Source organism: Microplitis mediator, chromosome 1 (assembly GCF_029852145.1).
Source record: "Microplitis mediator isolate UGA2020A chromosome 1, iyMicMedi2.1, whole genome shotgun sequence".
Classification (NCBI taxonomy): Eukaryota; Metazoa; Arthropoda; class Insecta; order Hymenoptera; family Braconidae; genus Microplitis; species Microplitis mediator.
This window is the reverse complement of record NC_079969.1, coordinates 5,846,122-5,867,739: the sequence shown is the minus strand read 5'-3', so window position 1 is coordinate 5,867,739 and position 21,618 is coordinate 5,846,122. Positions and strand designations below refer to the sequence as shown.

At 29.0% G+C, this 21,618-nt stretch overlaps 1 protein-coding gene across 3 annotated transcripts in view; it reads right to left on the bottom strand.

Moving 5' to 3' along the window:
- Positions 1-21,618, bottom strand: part of LOC130678125 (suppressor of lurcher protein 1) — a 473,368-nt gene that overhangs the window by 69,672 nt on the left and 382,078 nt on the right. The window lies entirely within an intron of this gene.

The window sequence follows — 21,618 nt, the reverse complement described above, 5'->3', positions numbered from 1 at the left end:
TACTACTATGTCCTATAAAAATTTATAATAGAGTCTAGACAGGATTTTTTAAATCTTACGAGAATTTTTTAATGAGTCTGAATGAATTCTAATAACTTTTGAGAGTGGAAATAAGCAAAGCTGATTAAGTACTGAATAGAATATCGTTCTTATATTATCTAGGTTCTGAATAAGTACTTTTGTTCTTCAGTACGTTATCTCAGCAGTACTTCAAGAGGATCTAAATTCTGACTTGCATGCCACAAAAAAATTTCAGCTCAAGCGCAAAAAAATTCAGTTTATTAGAACTCGGGAAATTTATAAAACCGACAAACAATTTGTAAAATTTGCTAGACTTCTTTGATATAAAAAGTGATAAAATAACACCTTGTTGCCATTAAACTATATAAACTCTGATGGGACCACAATAACTTTTAATTATATAAAATATAAATTAAAAAACTCTTATAAACGGCAAAGTTTATGCTTGTCTATTTGATTGACCTTCATAGCACTTTATAACTTCATCTGACGTTTTTTATCTTTGGTGAGAGTCATAACAAGTTATCCGAGCTAATAACACACAAACAGACATTTGTTTATTTAAAAATAAAAAATTTTGTTGATGAATTTAAAAAAAAATTTTAAATTATGTAAATATAACTTATGATGAGTACTAATGATTCACTTAATATACAAACTTGCAATAACTTTCGTTAAAATTTCTCGTTACACTTGTAATTGAAATACTTCTTACCTTATTTTTTTTTTAAACATTCAAGTAATGATCGATATTTTAATTTAATAAATAAATATGTACGCTTTTGAGATTTTCTATCAGGAAACTCGACTGACATACTCAAGAATCTCGTCGAGAGGTAATTACAAATTTTCGATAAATTTTACTTTGAGCTAACTCTCGAGACGTCTACTCAATATCCTCTTTCACTTATCAGAGTTGAAAAGTTCAATCAATCAATTAGTTTTTTTTTTTTTTTGTTATTTCAGAATTTTTCAATATTAGTTTAAAGTAAGAAATACAAGAGAGATACTTTTGCAGAGACCTTTCCGGACGGAGACGCTTTCATACATTAGAGATGAGTTCAAAGGTTCTGTCTTGACATAGTTTTCGTTAACGTTAAATAACAATTTTTAAATAGGTGGTCGTAATCTATTAATTAACTTATGACCTATAGACATAAATATGTCATGTCTATAAAGTTTTAGTTTTCAACTCTCTTAATAAATGTCAACGTCACATAACTTTTTTAAAAGGGTTGATATTTTTTTTTTAATTTTGTGTCTATAATTTTTTCGTCTTTCAAATTTATTCAAATATTATTGTAAAATTTCATTTATCTAGCAAGAAAATTAAATTCTTATTTCACTTACCTCACAGAAAAAATATATACATATTTACATATTTGCCGCATATGTGCAATTTCGTACAAAAATAAAAATGTCAACATATATGAAGATATATATATAAACCTGTACGTAGACATGTACACTGTAAAAAAAACCGGGGTAAGTCTAGGAGGTGTAGGTGTTAAAATAACACCGCCGCCAGTGTAAATATTTTTTACTGGTGTAAGAAAAATTTCCCGGTGTTAAAATATTTTTCGGTGTTGAAAATATTTTACTTCATGAATATTTTTACTTACTCGATCACTACAGGTAAATAATGTTTTTATTAATTAATTAAATTATTGGTGGTTAAAATGGTGGGTGTAAAATTGTGTAATTTTTAAATAATTGGGTAATTTACACCGATTCGATACCGGTATTTTAGCACCGCCAAATTACACCGCCTACACCTGAGTTATATCATTTTAACACCGCTCTTTTAAAAGTGTATATATGTACGCTGTAAAAAAAATGGTGTTAAAATAAACTACCGAGAAGTACTATTTAGCGGTGTTACAATGGTGCAGATGCGGCGTAAATTAATTCCGATCGGAGTATGAGGGTGTGAGTATACAATTCGACTGTTGATACTTCAAAAATACAACACCTTTTTACACCATTTAACACCAGAAAAAGGTTAACAACACTATCGGTGTTATTTTAACACCGACTTCGAGGTTAAATTCAACACCGATATAGCGTGAATTTACACCGTTTTGATTACAGTGTATATACATACTCACGTTATTAAAAAGTATGATATATATTGCCCACCTCGAACGCGAAGCGGAGAGGTTGTGCTTAATAACCGACTTGTCAAGGTCATGCGATTTTTTCACCTTAAACTGTATATATTATTTTCATATCACACTTATACGTTATAAAAAGGACATTAATCTAAAGAGGAAACACTAATTAATAAGACTGATACTTTCATCAAGTTGTCCGATACGTATCATAATAAAAGAAAGTTCAATAAAAAAAAATATGTATCGTGGACGTCAGTTAGTCTGTAGTCCAAAAAAAGTCTGTGGCACGGATATCTCGTGAACGGCTTGACAAAATGACTTTATTTTTTTTTCACTGTCTGCAGAATTATGCAAAGAAGGTCCTTTTCGAAAATGACTATTGTAGTCCTTCTCGTTTTGTTTATAATAAATCATTTCTGTTAAAACCGGCATTGTTCCATCTAAACAAACACACATTGCAGCCATTTTTTTATTTTATCGGGAATTTTTTTTTTTATCATCGAACTTTGCTGGTATCATAAGGTTCTACTTTACCCTCAGATTTTTTTTTTGATTGCCAACTGTCATAGATTTAACTAAATTAAAAAAAAAACGACGAATTTCTTTCTAGATGTTTATTAAAAAATTTTGTAATTAAAAATGAAAATTAATAATTTATATATTTTATTGTAACTTGAGAGTTCGAGGTGTGCACTTTTAGATTTTCCAAACTTTTTTTTAAAAATCAAATCAAATAATAAAAACAATAATTTTCCGAGTTTTTCGAAACTCGTCTATTTTCATAGTGGGAAGTTAAAAAGTTAACTCTCTTTAATTCATATATTTCCATTGAACTATTCCGATCCACATACTTTTGATAGGTTATTTAATCAAGTCTGTGTGTCACATTTGAACATAATAAGCAGTGTGAATTGACAATTACAGAGAACTAGCAGAGGTAAAGGAGGGTAAGTAAGTAAAGGAGATCACAAGAGAAGTTTATAAGGTGTATAAAAGGGTAAGCGTGAGTGTGAAATGTGGATATAGATTTGTTGAAGATCAGTTGCATGGAATCCCACACATACAACACATAACTTTAAACTAAATTCCGTATACTCAAGAAGTTGATTACTTTGCGAAGTATACAGCTAAGACGGCGCTTTCTCATTGGAACATGACGGCTTTGGATAAATGGGATTCGCTCCGCTTGCCATTGACGCCCTAGACTACTACTGTGATAGTTAAGGTTCCAACCACTAAATATTGAAGAACACAAACAGGCGCATACATCCGTATATATATAAATATATATGTATATAATAGTTGGGGAACTTGAGAGTAGTCACGGTTCTACGCGTTTTCCAGTTTAGTAAATTCACTTTGTATAGTTGAATTTAACCATCCGTAACCTACACACGAACGATGAGACATTTAATAAAACATCAAAATTAAAATCTTGGAAAATAAGTCAATTAATATTCATATTTTTTAATTCCTTTTGCTAATAAATATTTTGAATTATTGGTATTCGTATTTCAGACAGAGTGAAATTGATAAATTTTTTTCTGATTAACCAAAACGGTTCAAAATTATTCAGAATGTCAGAAGTGCTTAAGGCGTATAATTTGATAAGATTCGAAGTATTTATTCAAATCACAGTCATTTGCTCTCCTATTATACATTAGAATTGTTGACAATGAGGAGAACTGTTATAGTTCCGAATATCTTCCAATTGTCCAAGTTAACCTTGTAAAGTTACCAATAGATCCCCGAGTGTCTGTGGATTTAAGTGTTAACTGGTTACGAATGGCAAGCGTTAACCGTGAAGTTAACTTTGGAATTGTCACTTATCTGATCATCTCGAATAATAGAAAGGAGGAAAACAGAAATTTTGAAGTGCTTGAAATTAAATTTTCAGAAAGTAGTATAAAGTCTTGATAATTTTTGAATTAGTCCTGATTCAAACAAGAAGAAATCTTTAGGAAGTATTGAAGGTGTCAAGTCCGCCATTTTATGATCAGATCACGATTTCTTACTGAAAAATTCTCGATGTAGTCCTTTTTCTGACTTTTTCAAAAAAAGGATTTTCGAATTATCCGAAAATTGGAATAATTTAGTTGTAAATTGCGTTAAACAATTTTTCCTATTTTTTATATTACTAAAAAATAGATAGTTGGCGTTTGAAATAATTATTGTAATAAGATTCAGATTAAATATGTGATTAGATATTTATTCAAAACTGACTTTGCACTATATAACTTTACACTGTTTTTCAAAATTACACTGTTTTTGAAAAACTACTCGATGTTAAATAAAAACTGAATATTAGAAAGCTGAGTCGAATTTTCGGATTCGAATTGAACAATCCCTAAAGTTACGATTAATTTGATAACTTTCAAATAATTTGAACTTTTGAATACTTCGAAAATTGACGAATAATTCGAATTTTCAAATTATTCAAAAATTGAAATTAGCTTCGAAGGGGAGATTATTTTAGCATCATAATTCCGAATCAAAGGGAATACAGATTGAAAAAAAAATCCACATCTCTCCAAAATCGGTCCACTGAAAAAAACTTTATATTTACTCCGTATGCGGGGTGATCTTTTTTTAAACTCCGGAACTCGAAGTGACGGAGTTAATTCGGATAACAAAAAAACCCGTATTCACTCAAAAATTCACTCTCGGCTTGCTACAGTGTGAAATATGTCAGCCTAGAAGAATCGCTACTGTCTACAGCAGTACAATCAAGTGTTTTCAATGTTCAATAGACACGGCAATTACAGAGCAGCATTATTTATATTCGTAATAAATGAATATTAATAATGAATGGGTTTAATGAAGCAACTAGTTGACCTAATTAATTATTGATTTCAATCGAATTCTATTACATTATGAAATTCAGTGACACAATCGGCTTCCTTCTGCCCCATATTCGTCGTTACCACAGCGTCGTGGGCTTATTGAATTAGACCTTCTAGCAAAATATACCTTGATCTTTAACTCAACAGAATTGAGTTTTTAATAATTAAATTTTTCTCAATCAAATTATTCTTAACAACTCAGATGACCTTGTTAGCAGCCGCTTTGTTTTTCTTTTAAACCACAGTACGCTTTATAAATTATTCACCAACTTGTACTTTATAATTGATTTACAATAAGCTCTAATTTTAATGCTTGAAAAAAATTTCTATTGTCGAAATTTTTTTTCAACTTTCCGTTATGGTTATGACGATTTTCAAAAAATTAGAAGTTAGGTAATTATATAGAAGTGAGGCTATAAACAATTTTCTAAGTTCCAAGTGCTTACACCTTAAGGATCTATAATTAAACTTTTTCCACGTGTTCAGCTACACGGCGAATTAAATTTTCTGTATGTGTTTTTGTCTCTAACACTAGATATCTATCCGGAGCTTGTAACTAAAGTGTACAAAATGGATAAAAATAACATAAAATCATGCAAATTTTCCAAAATATATTTTTCTAATAAATATAAGTAATTTTATATAACACCGTAAGAAGGACGGTGCTGCCCTGTTATGACAAAACGACGTATCTCGAGATACGCTGTTTTTTCGTAGCAAAGCTAAAAAGGTTTATTTAATGTCACTTAATAATAGGGTATCATCAAAATTTTACTAATTTAATTAATTATGCCAATAATATTGATCAAATGTGCATATAAAAGAAATGAAAAAAAACGTATCTTTTTTGCATTGGAAATTTAATTCTTCGAGTTACAGCGTTTTGTCATAACAATTTCATCTATTTATCAAAACAAGGATTAGTTTCTTACGATAAAAAAAACGTATCTCGAGGTACGTCGTTTTATCATAACAGAAATTAATTTTTCTGTAAAATTGTACTCAAATTCTGTTAAAACTTTAAACGCTATTTTCTCGAAACTATAATTTTTGAGATACGTCGTTTTGTCATGACAGGACAGGGTGGTGATGGAAAGGTCTAACTAAGAGTGACAAAATATTTTTGAACTCTTGTAATAGTGAAAATCGGCATGTTTTTGTTATTTCAATACTTTAACGGTGTACAACAGCTCTTAACATTTTGTTGCAAGTAATTTGGACGGTATCCGCCTCCAATCGCTAGTATAGTGTCTGGCTGAAGCCCACAACACTGTTTTACGCCGGCACGTACTGGTAAGAGATGTTGTCTAAGGCAAGAGTGCGTTAACATAGCTTTACTGACGAGTCTGTTAACGTACTTAGGACGAAACTACAGAAATTATGGCAAATAGGCATATACCTCAAGTTTTGGTGGTTGACTTAATAGTCAATACATAGAATGAAAAGAAAAACATATCAAATAGTGCAGTGTAGCACGGAACTAAAAAATGGTAATGTTAACCTGAAAAATAAGCAAAATTTGTAGCCTTGGTGCAAACTTTTGGCTTAGTAAGTTTTATGTAACAACAAATGAACCAAATACATCTTAAATCTGCCGACAAACGCTGAATGACACCTCATTTAAAGCGATTAGTCTAAAATTGGATTTTTGGTTATCAAAAAGGTTAGCAGCCCTGATTCTGCATGATTAGCGGAAGTTATTGTTTTCAACCCGATTTTCGTAAATCAAGTTTTCATCGGATGTCATTGTTTTGAGACCCTAGGAACCGATTCTATTTTCAGAGCTTGTGTGTGTCTGTATGTTCATGTATTAGTTGGCTAAAATCCGAAATTTTTTAATGATACTTCAATAAAAAATTTTTATCTATTCAATGTGGTTCTAAAATTTTCATAATTTGATCAAAATTTTTTGAATTTCAAAACATGTAAGAATACTTTTCTTTTGACTAGATACATATGATTGTTTTTGTATACAGTACTTCGAAATTCGTCTGTTTTATGCCTACAGAAAACTTATACCGACGTTTTATTAAAATAGAAAGAGGTAAGAAACTGACTTTGACAGTTAGATGAGAAGTTTAATCGGATGGTAAGTTGGTAACTTGGATTTTATTTATTTTATGTTCTTGCTGTACCTTCTTGTGGAATACAGAACATATTTTATGTACATGTGACGTCATTACATTCGGACGATTAGATATCTTTATTACTGTGTGTACAGACATAATATTTTAAGGTGCCATCTGGAAACGTGTTACGAAATATTTTTTTAGCATGGGTTGTAAAAACAACATCAATATATTGTTCAAGTTACAACCCGGAAAAAAAATATATATAGTCATGTATAATTATATATCATTATATCTAGTTATACATAATTTTTCAAATTCAAATATATATAAATATAGCTAAAACAGACCACTCCAAAAATTAGGTATACATTTTTTTTTCAAAATTGTTTGGTATCTTCAGTAGTGATTCTTGTTATTATCTCGGTACAATTTTGAGTATCCCAAAATTTTCTTATCAAAATTTTTCTTCAAAAAATTTACTAAAAATCTAACAACCCAGTTTATGTTCGGTATTCAAAAGCTATAAAAAAATGAATACTCGTTTGGGCAGGACGTTGATTTCCGGTCTCCCCTATATCGAATGAAGACAAAACCAATTTAAAGTCAATTTTTTTCTCATTTCCTCAATATAAATATTATAATGTTATGAAAGATTTATTATTATTATTTTTGTTATTATTATTATGACCATCATTATTGTTATTATTATTATTATTATTCCATAGAAATATGTAGAATGATTCTCGTCATTGTTCTGAAGAATTTGAAGCTGGTTATGAACTGGCACTCGAACATTGAAATGGAAGACACAATGTCTGGACTAGCCAAAACATACGTGAATGTCGAGAGAATGGCAAATTTGGCCGCTAACACATGGCCAGATACTTGATATGGCTTGTTGCCAAAACACCCCTAGGCTTTTCATGACCTATACCACCTCCTTCCTTATACACACACCCTCAACTCTACTCATTCTGTCACTTTCCTCCTCCCCACTTACAAACCCTCTTCAATCTTTCAACAACTTTGTTTCGTTATTCTTTTTACTTTACTTTGTCTCTTTTTTATTTCCTCAACAAACTTCTTATTTTCCATTTTCCTTTTATTTTTTTTAGTTTCAAAACTTTTTATTAGTTTGTGATATTAAATTTATTATTTATTGATTACACATAAAAAAAAATTTTAATTCTTTTGTTATTTATCTCTTAACTTTTTATGATTGCTAATATTTTTATACACCGAAAAAAAAAAATAACTTGAAACAAGAAGAATTCCCTTGAGCCAAAAATTTTGTGAATAAAAATTTCTTCGATCAATTAATTTAAATCCTTGACTCAAGTATAGTTTTGTTAAATTAAAAAAAAGATATTTTTGCTTAGAGAATCTCAAACTCTTGTTCAAACTGTATTACCGACTTGAAGCAAGAGCGGCATGAACTCAGTTCAAGAAATTCAGTCTCTGGGTTTCAAAATTCCCCCACCTGACTGTCAAAATCATGGAAAGTCGAGACCTCTGTACGGTTTTCATAGTAATTATGGTTCAAATTTTATGTTCCAATATCTCAGAACTATGCCAGCCTGGTGGATGGCAGACAAGACTTCTAACTCACAGGTCGCGAGTTCAAGCCCATCCGAAGTCAGTGTTTTTTGAAAATAAAATTGAAACATAAAAATATCGAGTAAACCTCACATTATTTCTTTAATTAATAAAAAAAAGTACAGTAGAGTCTCTTTAACTTTTTCGTTCTGTAACTTTGACTTCCCTTCATTTCTCCTCCGACAGTAGGGAAATTGTTTTCCCACTTTGTCACTCAACTGTACATGCGCAAAGGTAATGCGCGGTTCCGCGTATAGGCGTTGCGCATAAACTGAGTATTCTAACCCTAAATTCGTGCACGTAAATAAACATTAAAAAATAAAAAAACTTATTACTTAATGAAAAATGAGGTTCACTGGAAAAATTGATATTCTATTTAAGAAGTTTAACAACAATAAAATTGACATATTAATTTTGAAAAACCTAACCTTCAAAATTTTAAAACTCGTGGGTCGTTTCGACTGACTCACACTTTTTTTAAGCCACACCTTGTAGTAAAAAGAAGGGGTACTTCTACAATTTTAAATCCTGGAATTTTGGATTCGTCTCAGTCTAAGTTAGAGAGACTCCACTGTATAGCTTAGTATGATGAAGTGCCGTCTTGAGTCAGGTCACCAGTGTCTCAAACAAAGAGAATGATATTCCTGGGACAAGAATATCGCGCTCTTCGTTAAAGAATGAAATAGATTCGTTCCAAATATTATAATTCTTGATCCAAGAATAAGCTATTTTCCCCAAATTTTCATTTATGGAACAAATGAACATTTTTTTGTACACTGTTAGAAGTATTTATTTGAGCCAAATAAGATTTATTAATAGTTAATAAATGATTCATTAAATGAGATTTATTTGAGCCAAATAAGCCATATCTTAATAGTTAATAAATGGCTTATTTGAATTAGAAAGAAATGACACATGAAGTTCAGGTTATAACTTTGAATGGAATGAGTGTGATTGTTAGTAAAAATTTATTATAATATTTCATTTTTTTTATATCTTTTGTATAATAATTTTTATCTTTAATTAACATTAATTGTGTGTATTATTTTCTTTAAAAAAATAAAATTAAACAGTCCTATAAATTATTTGTCATAGCCTCACTTAATTAACATCACGTGTCATTTCTTTCTATTCAAATAAGCCATTTATTAACTATTAAGAAATGGCTTATTTGGCCCAAATAAATCTCATTTAATAAATCATTTATTAACTATTAACAAATATTTATTTGGCTCAAATAAATACTTCTAACAGTGTATTAAGAAAACAAAATTACTGAAAACAAAGATTCAAATTCGAAGAAAAAATTATTGATTTCAGTAGAACTATTTTTTTATGGAGCAGTGTTGTTTAATTTTTTATTAAAATTCAAAATAAATATAAGAAAATACCAAGATTATGTGTATTTATGCTTATGTGAAGATTAATATTTAAAATGCAATTTCGAATAGAGCTTAGAAACTAAATAAAACATAAAAAATAAAGTTTCTACAGACAATGTAGGTGAATACCCAGTGGTGGCAGGAATGAGTCTCTAGCTGTTGAATTCGAAATTTTGCACGTAGACACGTGGTATAGCACTTTACACACAGCCTGTGGATTGTGGCATAGACTTAAAATTTAACAACACCTGGAAAACCAATGTAATCCCTTATGTACCCTTAAATTACACTATTTTGACCTGTTCTTTACTCTCGGGAAGTTTCCTTATTAACTTTTACAAACTAAAATAGTAAAAACTTTAAAATATTAATTTATATATACATTCGTGTTATTCATACATATATGAGTAGACGATAACATTCAAATTAATTGTAATTTCAGTCGTGAACTGTGTGCACTGACGTTGCGCTTATTAAGCTGAGGACGTATATCTCGACTCTGTGAACACGGTATTTCCGGTTATACGGAAAACTAGATTTTGTGTATCTATATATGTGTAGTGTGTGTATATATCTATGTATTTTAGTATTAGCAAAGTGAATATTACATGGAAAGATCGAGTTTAACTTGGCTAAGCAAGTCTCTTAAGCAGATTAACTTTATTACTTTACTATTACAAAATATTTGTAAATTCAGTAAAATTCAATTTGAAAAATTAAATTTCGTTATGTACAATATAAAATAGGGGAGAGGGGAGCCCCTTAAAGAAAATTGTTATAATATTATTAATTTTTTTTACGCGTTTACTTTTTTTTAGACCCTTGATACTTATTTTCACTTTATTATGCTGCGTCCATTAAAATTGAAAAATCGAAAATTAGGGGCAAAGTGGGCCCTCACGGAGAAAAATGTTGGCTCAAAAACTACCAATTTTTATTATACTGTCGACCAAACTTGAAACAGAAAGTGAAACATCCAAAAAATTATTGTGCTCTTATGAAAAATTATTATGCCGCATCACGATTATTATCATGTATGGAAGTAATTATTATTAAATCTTATCGATAAGTGTCTTGTGCGTTGTAAGTATTATAATACAGCATAATAATATTTCGTATGAGCATAATAATTTTTTGGATGCTTCCCTTCCTGTTTCAAGTTTGGTCGACAGCATAATAAAAATTAGTAAGTTTCGAGTCAAAATTTTTCTCTGTGATCCAAAAAATTTCGGATTTGATATTTTTTATTCTTACACGTGTGATATTTGCAAATAACTATTATAAAACAATTGTATTTTAATAACATAAAAGTCGTTTTAATAGTCTGCTGTGATATAACTTTAAAACGTAATTTTATTATCTTTAATAAAGTCCCAATTTCTTGGCGTATAGAAAATTTTGAGGGGCCCACTTTGCCCCCTCTTCCACTATAAGGAAAAATTTTTTAAAAGGCACCAATTATTAACATCCTCTTTTAATTTACGGCTCGTTTAATTAATTTCAATGCTAATAATAATTATTAAATTTTTTGATAATTGGTACCAGGAAAAGTGAAAAATTTATGTTTTATATAATGTTTTATTGGTATATAAGCTCACATTATTTTTTCTTACTAGCCAACAGCGTGACCCTATAAAAATACCCAATGACCATTTGTCTTGAGTAGCGATAATAGAAAGTCGTAAATTGTAGAATTAAACTGGCTGATAAAGTTGTATTCAATTACAACTTAATATCTTATTTTTACCTGACTAACAAGTCTGCTTGCAGTTAACAAGCGGACGTTTATAATTTAGCGTGTACGCGAAATTAATAAAAAAATCAACATTTTGTATCAATTAGCCGTTGTCTTAACACCTTATGTATCTGCCTGAAGTATCGATCTAAATATTCGTCAACGTAACATCTCCCCCCCTAAAGCGCTAATTTGTTCAAACAGACAATCAATACACGGTCTTAATCCAAAACTACCTTAATGGTGAGAAGAAGAGCTAAATATACATTTAGGGAGTTCTTAATTACCATGTTGGGGTGAAGTGACAGATTAGCTGCAATTACACGAAAAAGAAAATCACAAGACAAAATGATCAATTGAAATGAGTCGACAAACGAGTGGCAATAGTGACAAGGAACCAATTTTTCATGAAATCAAAAACCTATGAATAGAAACTGAATGTAGTGTCCTTTTTATATAAAGTATAAATGTCACGTCATTGCATTTGATGAAAATAAAATCGGATACTGTTCATTAGAAATGAGATTTAAACATCTGGGTTGACAAAATTTGCTTACACCTGATGATTTAATCGATATCCCGAAAAGAATAGTTTATATCTACGTAATTCAACTTGTTCTATTTTGGAGACTGACGTAAATTTAGTATTTACTCAGATCTATAAAGTTCACGGAAATTAATGTAAACTATTTTGTACCTGGTTCTCATTACCGAAAGTAAATTTTTACTCAGTGATTTGATTCAATAGTAATTAATTTTTCAAAAATGAACAATGACTGGAAATCCATCCAGACATATTTCATTACAAATCAGCACTCGAATGGGATATAACTGATGCCCCGATTACACCATCCTTGAAAACTGCTCTGTCCGTGTGAAATCTGTAATCTGGCTGAGTGCCTAAACGAGCAATTTTTCTTGATCAAACATCGAACTGAGGTTACAAATATCTAGCTGAATCAGAAAAACATTCCATTCTGGTCAGGTATTCAGCCGGATGTCCGCAATCGAGGCATAGTTGAATATTTGGCCCCAGTTCGTGCACCGGTTTCAATACCTCCCAGGTTTCGATTTTACTTTCGTTTTGAAGTAAGCCCAGATTTGCTTCAAACCCTTGATTGACTTTCGATCGGAATCAATCGGTTCCAGTCGAAGTTTTTAATCAGGGAACTGTTTTCACTACTCGAGATGCAGATCCTCGTAAAACGAAAAACTAACTTTGTATCAGTTAATGCTATTTCTGGTTCAGTGATACAGAAAGTTAAAGCAGTTTTTGAGCTATAATTTATTAGCTGAATATTTTTTATAGTAAAGAAAGTTAAATAAACCCGATTGTACGTATTGTGATAGTAGAATATGTAACGAATTACTTCCAACGAAATTATTGATACAACCAAATACAAAGATCGTAAAAATAAAAAAAAACATGTACGTTTTTGTCATTCTCCAATGAAGAAAGCTATTAAGAAACAGATTGAATATCGATTCAGATTCCTGTTTTTTATACAAATATTTCTTCTATACGTCATAATTTAATGGTATTAGTATTGATATTTTTTTTCGTTATTGAACATAGCAGCAGCTGAGTAGCAGTAGCGCAGTTGTAGTGGTAGTATAGTGGTACTAGAGTCAGCAATAAGATCAAGCATTTTCTTATATTGATTTCAAATACCGTATTCTCGAACCAAAATGAACTTTCTGCAGTCTAGTCTCAAAAGTAGCACGACTTATAAATATTACATGCGACTCGCACGATCGCCAATTCGACTCGTGACTTTTCCACCGAAACAAATAGCATGTCCCTTGTTCACTATCGACAAATACTTTTTCCTACTACTAAAAAGAACAAACTTTTTCGATATACAATTGAGTATATTTTAAGACACTGTCTATTGTGGAATAAATATTTTTGTTGGTTTACTTTTATTTTTTATTCAACAGTTTGTCAAACATAAGCTTCAAACTTTACGTATTAATCAATTTTTAACAAACCATTGCTGTTATTTATTTCTTATCTGTATTTTTTCGAGGATTCACTAAATTTACAATGCGAAAATTGAACATTTGTCGATAGACATCGACTGATTTCAATCGATTTCGAACGATTAAAATAATCATTTAGAGAAAACGTGTACAAATTTATTTGTGATCTAATAAGTACTGTAAGCGCTACCTTCTTAAAAAAACTAATAAAAAAATTATATGTTAACCCGATGAAAAAAGATTTTATATAACTGTATACAGTTATATATGAATTATATACAATGAGATAGAGGTGATGCATAATTATATAAAAATTTTATATAATTATATACAATCGTATATAATTCTATATAAAAATTCAATAAAAGATTAATAAAATTATATACAAACATATATATTTGTTTACAATTATATAGGATTGTATATAATTATATACAAATGTATATATTTGTATACAATTATATAGAATTGTACATAATTATATATAATCTATACCGATACAATATGTGATAATATATACAAATGTATATATTTGTACACAATAATATAGAATTGTATATAATTATATATGATCTATACGAATACAGTATGTAATTATCAACAAATATATATATTTGTATACAATTATATAGAATTGTATATAATGATATATAATCTATACAAATACAGTATGTAATTATACGCAAATGTATATATTTGTATACAATTAAATATAATTATGTACGATTGTATACAATTAGATCGGGCCATTTTTTCTATCCAATTTATACATAATTTCATACAATTGTATAAAATCTTTTTTCATCGGAAAAATATAAAAAATATATAAATATCCATAAAATATGTATAAAAAATATATTTTCAATAGCTAACTATTGGCTGATTTTCGTATATATTTTAAATATTTTTAAACATTTGTTTTTTCGTCGTCTCGAAAAATATTTTCCATATAATTGTCGATAGAAAAAAATAGTCAATTTTTTTTAATCAGTCTAATGTGTATATATATTGTTCAGTTTTTTATTTTAAACTCAATCTCACGCTTTCTGAGCATCGTAACATGTTATCCCCTTTAAATTGATTGCAGAAGCAAAAAATGTCATTGAAAAAATAATTTTATTTTTTTTTTATTTATTTATCTCTATTTTTATTTTTTCAGTGATTGTATTTCCGTACACCATGCAACCACATTGCACTTTTAACTATTGAACAAACTCTTTTGATAAAAAAAATTTTTTAACTATCAAATTTTTTTTACATATTTACATTTTTATTCAATTATTTTAACCTTCCTGTTAAAATTAAAAATTATTGACCAAGTTATAATTTTCTATAAATCATATTTTTAAAATTCTGGTTCATCAATAGTTGCCGATAATTGAATCCTAAAAACTAATTCGAGTTAGTTTCATCGGTTGTTTGAGCGTAATGTGTATCTGTATAAAAATTTTATCTTTCATTAATTTTTCTCTGATTAACGTCCCAATAAAAAGTTATGGATCGATTTTACGAACTGTTCGTTTTCGATGGTGTAGGCTTCAATTATTATTGCGTGAACTCATGAATCAATTTTTGTTATTACTTTGACAGTTTAATATTTTTATTCACTTGTTACGAATCGAATTATTAAAAATTAGTGTTAATTATTTTTCTCAATTGGCGATCGTCCCAACCGGGCCGCGTGCCAAAATTAAGATAATATTCTAATTAAATCCAAGCGATGATCTTACATCTCGAAAGTACATTCATTAAAATCAAATAATTAAAAATTTATTCGTTTTATAATTGAGAATTTGTTCAAAAAATCTACAGGCGGCATTTTTAATTCCGTTTAACACATGGAGAAAAAAAATTGTATGCGTAGCAATTCACCGAATCACTAAAGCACACAGAAAAAAAAGATTTCCTAGTGCAAGGAATATTTATTCACCCCAAGAAATTTTTCCATTTTAAATTGGAAAATATAATTTTCTTAGGATAAAAAAAAATTTCTTTGCGCAAAGAAAAAATTATTATTAACCTCAGAATTTAAGATTTGATATGAAAACCAAATCAGCGAACTTTAGCGCCCAGCGATGGGATCGAACCCATGATCGACCGGTTAACGCTGCGAAGAAATTGTCTGAGCTCGAAAAACTAGAATCCCACAATCTTTTACTAATTCTGACACTACTCTCCATTTTGCGGCAACAAATAAATTACAGGCTATACTATCAATCAATAATTAAGTGATTAACACCCAACCTAGAAAATTTCACACCGTCAATGCACACCAAGGTCACCGGGTAACCTTTCGGGAACCATTTTCACACCAAAATTTATTACAGAGAAGGATTCTAAGTTAATTAGCTACTTATTTAATGTTCGTAAAGGCAAAAAAATTCAGTTTTTTGTTATTGTACGTGATATATATAAACACTTTTTTACTATTAATATTTTTTTGTAACCTTTTTTTTTGTTCATTTAAATTTTTTTCTCAAGCTTTCGTTTGAAGTATGTTAAGTACGTCAGTGTGTTACGTTGCTACTTATTCAATTCAACCTTTTTTTGTCTACACTTCTATAAAAAACCCAATATATATATATATATATATATATATATATTTCATTCCTTTACTTTTTTTAAGCGTTATTTCAATAGAAAGATGATGGCCGCTATTGTTGGATTCTCTTGACTCAACGTCCTATACTTTGTAATTTTTTTTTTTTTTTTTACAGCTTTGCTCACTTATTTTTTAATTATTAACGGCGATGAATTACGAATTCTTGTCTAATTAGTAAGACAATTAAAAGTTCAAGTTAATTTGTTAAATATTAATTTTTTTTATGTTTGAATATAAAAAGAAAGGAGTTAATTAGCCGGTTCAATTATTTAAATCCTTAGATATTTAATTGTACGAATACGGTTTAATTAGACTCGATTCAAAAGTAAGTAGTGCTTAGCAACAATGATTCATAATAAACTATATTTTACTATGGCCACAGTAATTGGTAAAATAATTGTCGTAAATTTTACAATGACCATTAGGTTGTTAATTTTTGGAGAAAACTTTTTTTTACTCCTGAGACAAAATTTATTTTTATATCAAGCGCTGAATATAAAAAATGTGATGCTTTGAAGATAAAGAAAAAAAGTAATATTTTATAAGAAAATTGATGCTCATTCAGCAGTGATATATAAATTTATGTTATTTACTTTGAAGAAGTTATTAAAAATGTATAAACCATGTATTTGAATAAAATAATATATATATTTAAATATTTGTAAGTCGTTTGACATTGGATTTACGGTATCAGATGACCTCATGGTTTTTTATAACTCTTTTGCTTTTCCTTGACATCATCCCTAGAGCCCTTAAGATCCCGTACAAATTATTAATGTTACAGTATACATGATATATTCATAAGATCCCGAGGGCATAGCAAGAATGCAAAATGCGTATAACGACATCGAATAGTCCAAGAGGTCAACTTGAATTTATCTTGAGGTTAAAAGGTCTCCTGTTCATTTGATTCGTTATTTTTTTTTTGAGTCTTATCAATTGTTATATATATATATATCTATTTATATCTATAAAATCATGTGTTTTTTTCAAACGCCCATCACGCAAAAACTACTAAATATTTTGACACGAAATTGGTACCATAAACTTCTGCGTATTCCAAAGATATTCATTATTTTGATGATAAAAACTATATTTTTTTTCAAATTTCATTTCAATAACTGTTATCGAACATCGATCTTCTTCATTTTCTAATAAAACAAAAGAAAATTACATTCCACGCCAAATCAACCACTTTGAAACCCATCCCCTTAGATTTGGCTGAAAATTTTTTCTCTTTTTTTACTCGATCAAAAATATCCATCAGGATTTTTTCAAATTTTTTACCCCACCAAAAAAAAAAACTATGAATTTACAAAAAAGGTTTTTTTTCACAAGCTATAACTTTTTCAAAAATTGACTTATCAGGACGGTTTTTTTTTTTCAAAATCATAATTTTCGAATGTAGTTTTGAAGACAATTAGAAAAAAATTATTCAATCATTTTAAAAAAATTTTCCCATTAATATAAAGTATATATTTCATATTACTAATAATTTTTTATTACCTTGCGAAGCGGGTGGGATCTGCTAGTATATATATTTATATATCTATGCTATATATTCGCCTTTAGCTGTTATTTTGTAACATCATTGTTTTTTGAACTATAGAATTTAATTAAAAAATTTAAAAATATTTTCTCTTTCAAATATTTTCGCTGCTAAAATCTTTGAATGACATGAAAATATCATAGAAAATTGAATCCCTGCATAAATGATTTTTTCCATATGACAGCGTTATATATTTATCAACATCGATGATCAAATTTTACTTTTAAGTTATCAACTATCATTTCAGTATTTAATAGATGACAGCATAAAATAATTATTTACTGAAATATCCCATCGATTGAAAATTTAAATTATTGAATACGTTGTTAAAATATTAAGTGAAATATAAAATAATTGGCATCAAATATGAGTTTTGAATATTCAAAACGTGATATGTGATTGTTATTTCAGTATCATGTTATCATCAATTCAATATTGCGATATAAATTCATTCATTTCATTGACTAGAGAAGTAAAATAATAGCGCAAGTGCAACAGAGTAAATACGAAAAATCGAGTAAGCGTCAAAAAGAAACAGAGAGAGGGATAGAAAGAGAAATAAATTTATTGAACCATATATATATATATCAGAGAAATAAATATAACGAGAAAGAGAGGTTCCAAAAACTCACAATAAAATAACATTTACTCGACAATTCATATACCCATTGATGACTCACTGCTGGCAAAATGTAAATCGTTATTCTCCAATTTTGTCAAATGAACATGAGTAAACATTTATATACATATATGAACACATACTTCAATATATATAGGGATTTTTAACGTCGCACATCGAGTCTGGTTATCCGTGAACCAATTAAATCACAAATTGCCAAACGTTACTCACCTAAAAGTCATTAAAAATTGTTTTTTGTTTTATATTATTTAAATGTATGTATATATAAATTTTGCCATCTGTAGAATTCTATTTATTTTACTTTTTTAATCATTAACACTTCACATGATTTAATTATTCGATTAAACCAATTGATGCGTTATATTTCCATATAGAAATAACGATATTTTTATATTATTTCATTATTTCGTTGTTTCTGAATATAAATTTAATTAAATTATCATCTACAGCGAAAAGTATTAATTCATTTATTTTAATAAAAATAAAGGGCATTTTTTCATGTCCACATTAAAAGTGTGAAATATTTAGATTAATTTTTTTACTTCATAATTTTGTTTAAGTTGTGGATGAAAATTTATGATTGCTGTAGAAAATTTTCGCGGATTACATCTGGAGTGAATGCGGAGTGGATGATTTTTTATTTATTAATCCCCTTCGGAGTGAAATCAACTCCAGATAAAAGTTTATTTTTATCATTAAGACTCCAGTCGGAGTACACGGAAAGAAAACTACACTAAAATTTACAATGTTAACATCGTAATCGTGGACTATACTTTCATTAGCATCAATTTTCAAATGTCTTATTTTAAAATATACTATGTACCTATACAAAAAAATATACATAACGGCAAAATAGTATATATCCGGTTTATATCGTTAGTATTGTCGTATGTATGCTATTTTGCCGGCATATATTCCCGGATATATATTTTTTCGTATGGGTAAGTTACATTTTTTACTATTTAACATCGGAATTTTAATAAAGACTTTTCCGATTCAAAATCATTCAACAAATTACAATTCAAAAACTATATTTATTCCTATATTAATCTTTCTATTTACTTTTGAATAAAATAAATATCACAGTGCTGCCTCTGTTATAATACGATGTAAGTTATAAAAATTACGATGTTACATCGTAATTTTTAAATAGTTACTGTGTTTACCGCAAGAGGAGTTTTCGTGACTTACGGCTGTTTATTTATATCGTTTATATGGATCTTAAAAACTATCTGTACTTGTGAGCCCTTCTGTGACCGAGTGGTCCAAGACGTCGATCAGTTCACACTCATAAGTTCTCGTGTTCGAATCCAACACCCGAACGATTATTATTATATACTTTTATTCAAAATTTCTACAACATCAAATTTTACGATGCTTACATCGTAATTTATACTAAAGAGCTGAAGACTTTGTATTATTTTTCTGAAGTATTATTTCTTTAATGAAATTTTCAATGCTACCTGAGTCGAAATATTAGACGTAAGTTGAACGTTCTTAACGCTTCAAACGTAAATTAAATTAATTGATTGAACGATTGTTTTGTATTTTGGTTCATAAAAAATTGGTAATTTCATGAGTTATGATTTTAGTTTAATGATAACATTAATTAATTTATTTCAATATTTGTAATCACAATTTTCATAACCTTAATATCATAATATATGAACAGGTATAAATATATAGTGTTGAAGATAGAAGTATGAAACTGAAAAAAATTTTTTTTCAAAATACGAATTTTTTATTTAAGAGCCAGAGAGGTGGACGACAAAATTTTACAGAATTGACGTGATTATAAATCCAGGAGTACAAAATCAACGAAAAAAATTTATTGGTATGCTTATGTTTTCTTATTGTAAGTCTAAATAGGTTTTAGTTACATTTTCGATTAATAATACTCCAATCTACGTTTTGAAAAAGTTGAAAGCTGTCAAATTGAGTTTTTAATGTCCAAAACGTTCAATTTACGTTCAAAACGTTGAAAACGTTCAATTTACGTCTAATATTCCGACTCGGGTACATCGTAAAAATTATGATTTTAAAGGTATAGTCCACCACTACAATAATCAATAGGAAAAATTACGATGTTAGCATCGTAAATGTAATTGGAATTTTTTTTCCGTGTAGACACGGATTAAAATTAGATCCGAATTCACTCCCGATTCTTTACAGTGTAGTAATAATACAACAAAATTTATTAAAAGTCGATCAAAAATTATTAAATGATTGCTGCATGTACAGAATAATTTTATCAGGATGACTGTAAATATCGATACTTTAGCTGAACTTAGCTACTTGCTTAGTATAGTTATCTTTTATGATGACAGACCGTACACTGCAAAAGAAGCGGAGATAAAACGGTGTACATATGGCGAAAATTAACTACGATCGGTTTCTATAACAAAATATGAATTTACTTATGTACAAAGTCCGATTAACTTGAAACATAAAAATGGATAATTATATAAAATGAAATTATTGAGGTTAAATTATATCGGACGTAAAGTGGCAACAATTGAATTGATATATCGTAGGGTCGTTTAAAAATAAAAGGCATCCTAGTGAATGTGATAGCAAAGGAAACGAGCGTAAAACGAAAGGATAAAAATAAATGGTGAAAATAAAAGATTGTAAAAAATAAAGTAAAAGGTACAAGAGGTTCAAGCTCATAGACAAAGATGTAGCGAAAGAATTATTGGTAACGATCAATAGCTCATTGAGTAAAAAAAAAAGTTGAAATTGTGAATTCTTGAAAAATTCCCAGTAAAAGAGTACAGAAGTAGCAAGATTTCAAATGCTATTACGTTTGTGGATGGACCTAAGACCTAGTACCAAAACTAGACTAAAGCTAGACTCCTTTCTAGACCCAAGACGTTCGAATACGATTTGCCGAGTTATATCTTCATCTCTCTACAATCTTCTCGTCCTTCAACTTATCTGTGATAGAACTTGCACTCAGCCAAGTCAAAGGAACAAGACAAGATCTGAGTTTGAGTTTCTCAATCGCAGATTAAAGACAGATCCAGTTTTACTCTTTCTCTCTCTTGTTCATTCCCTCTATCTTTACTTCCACTCGCCCAC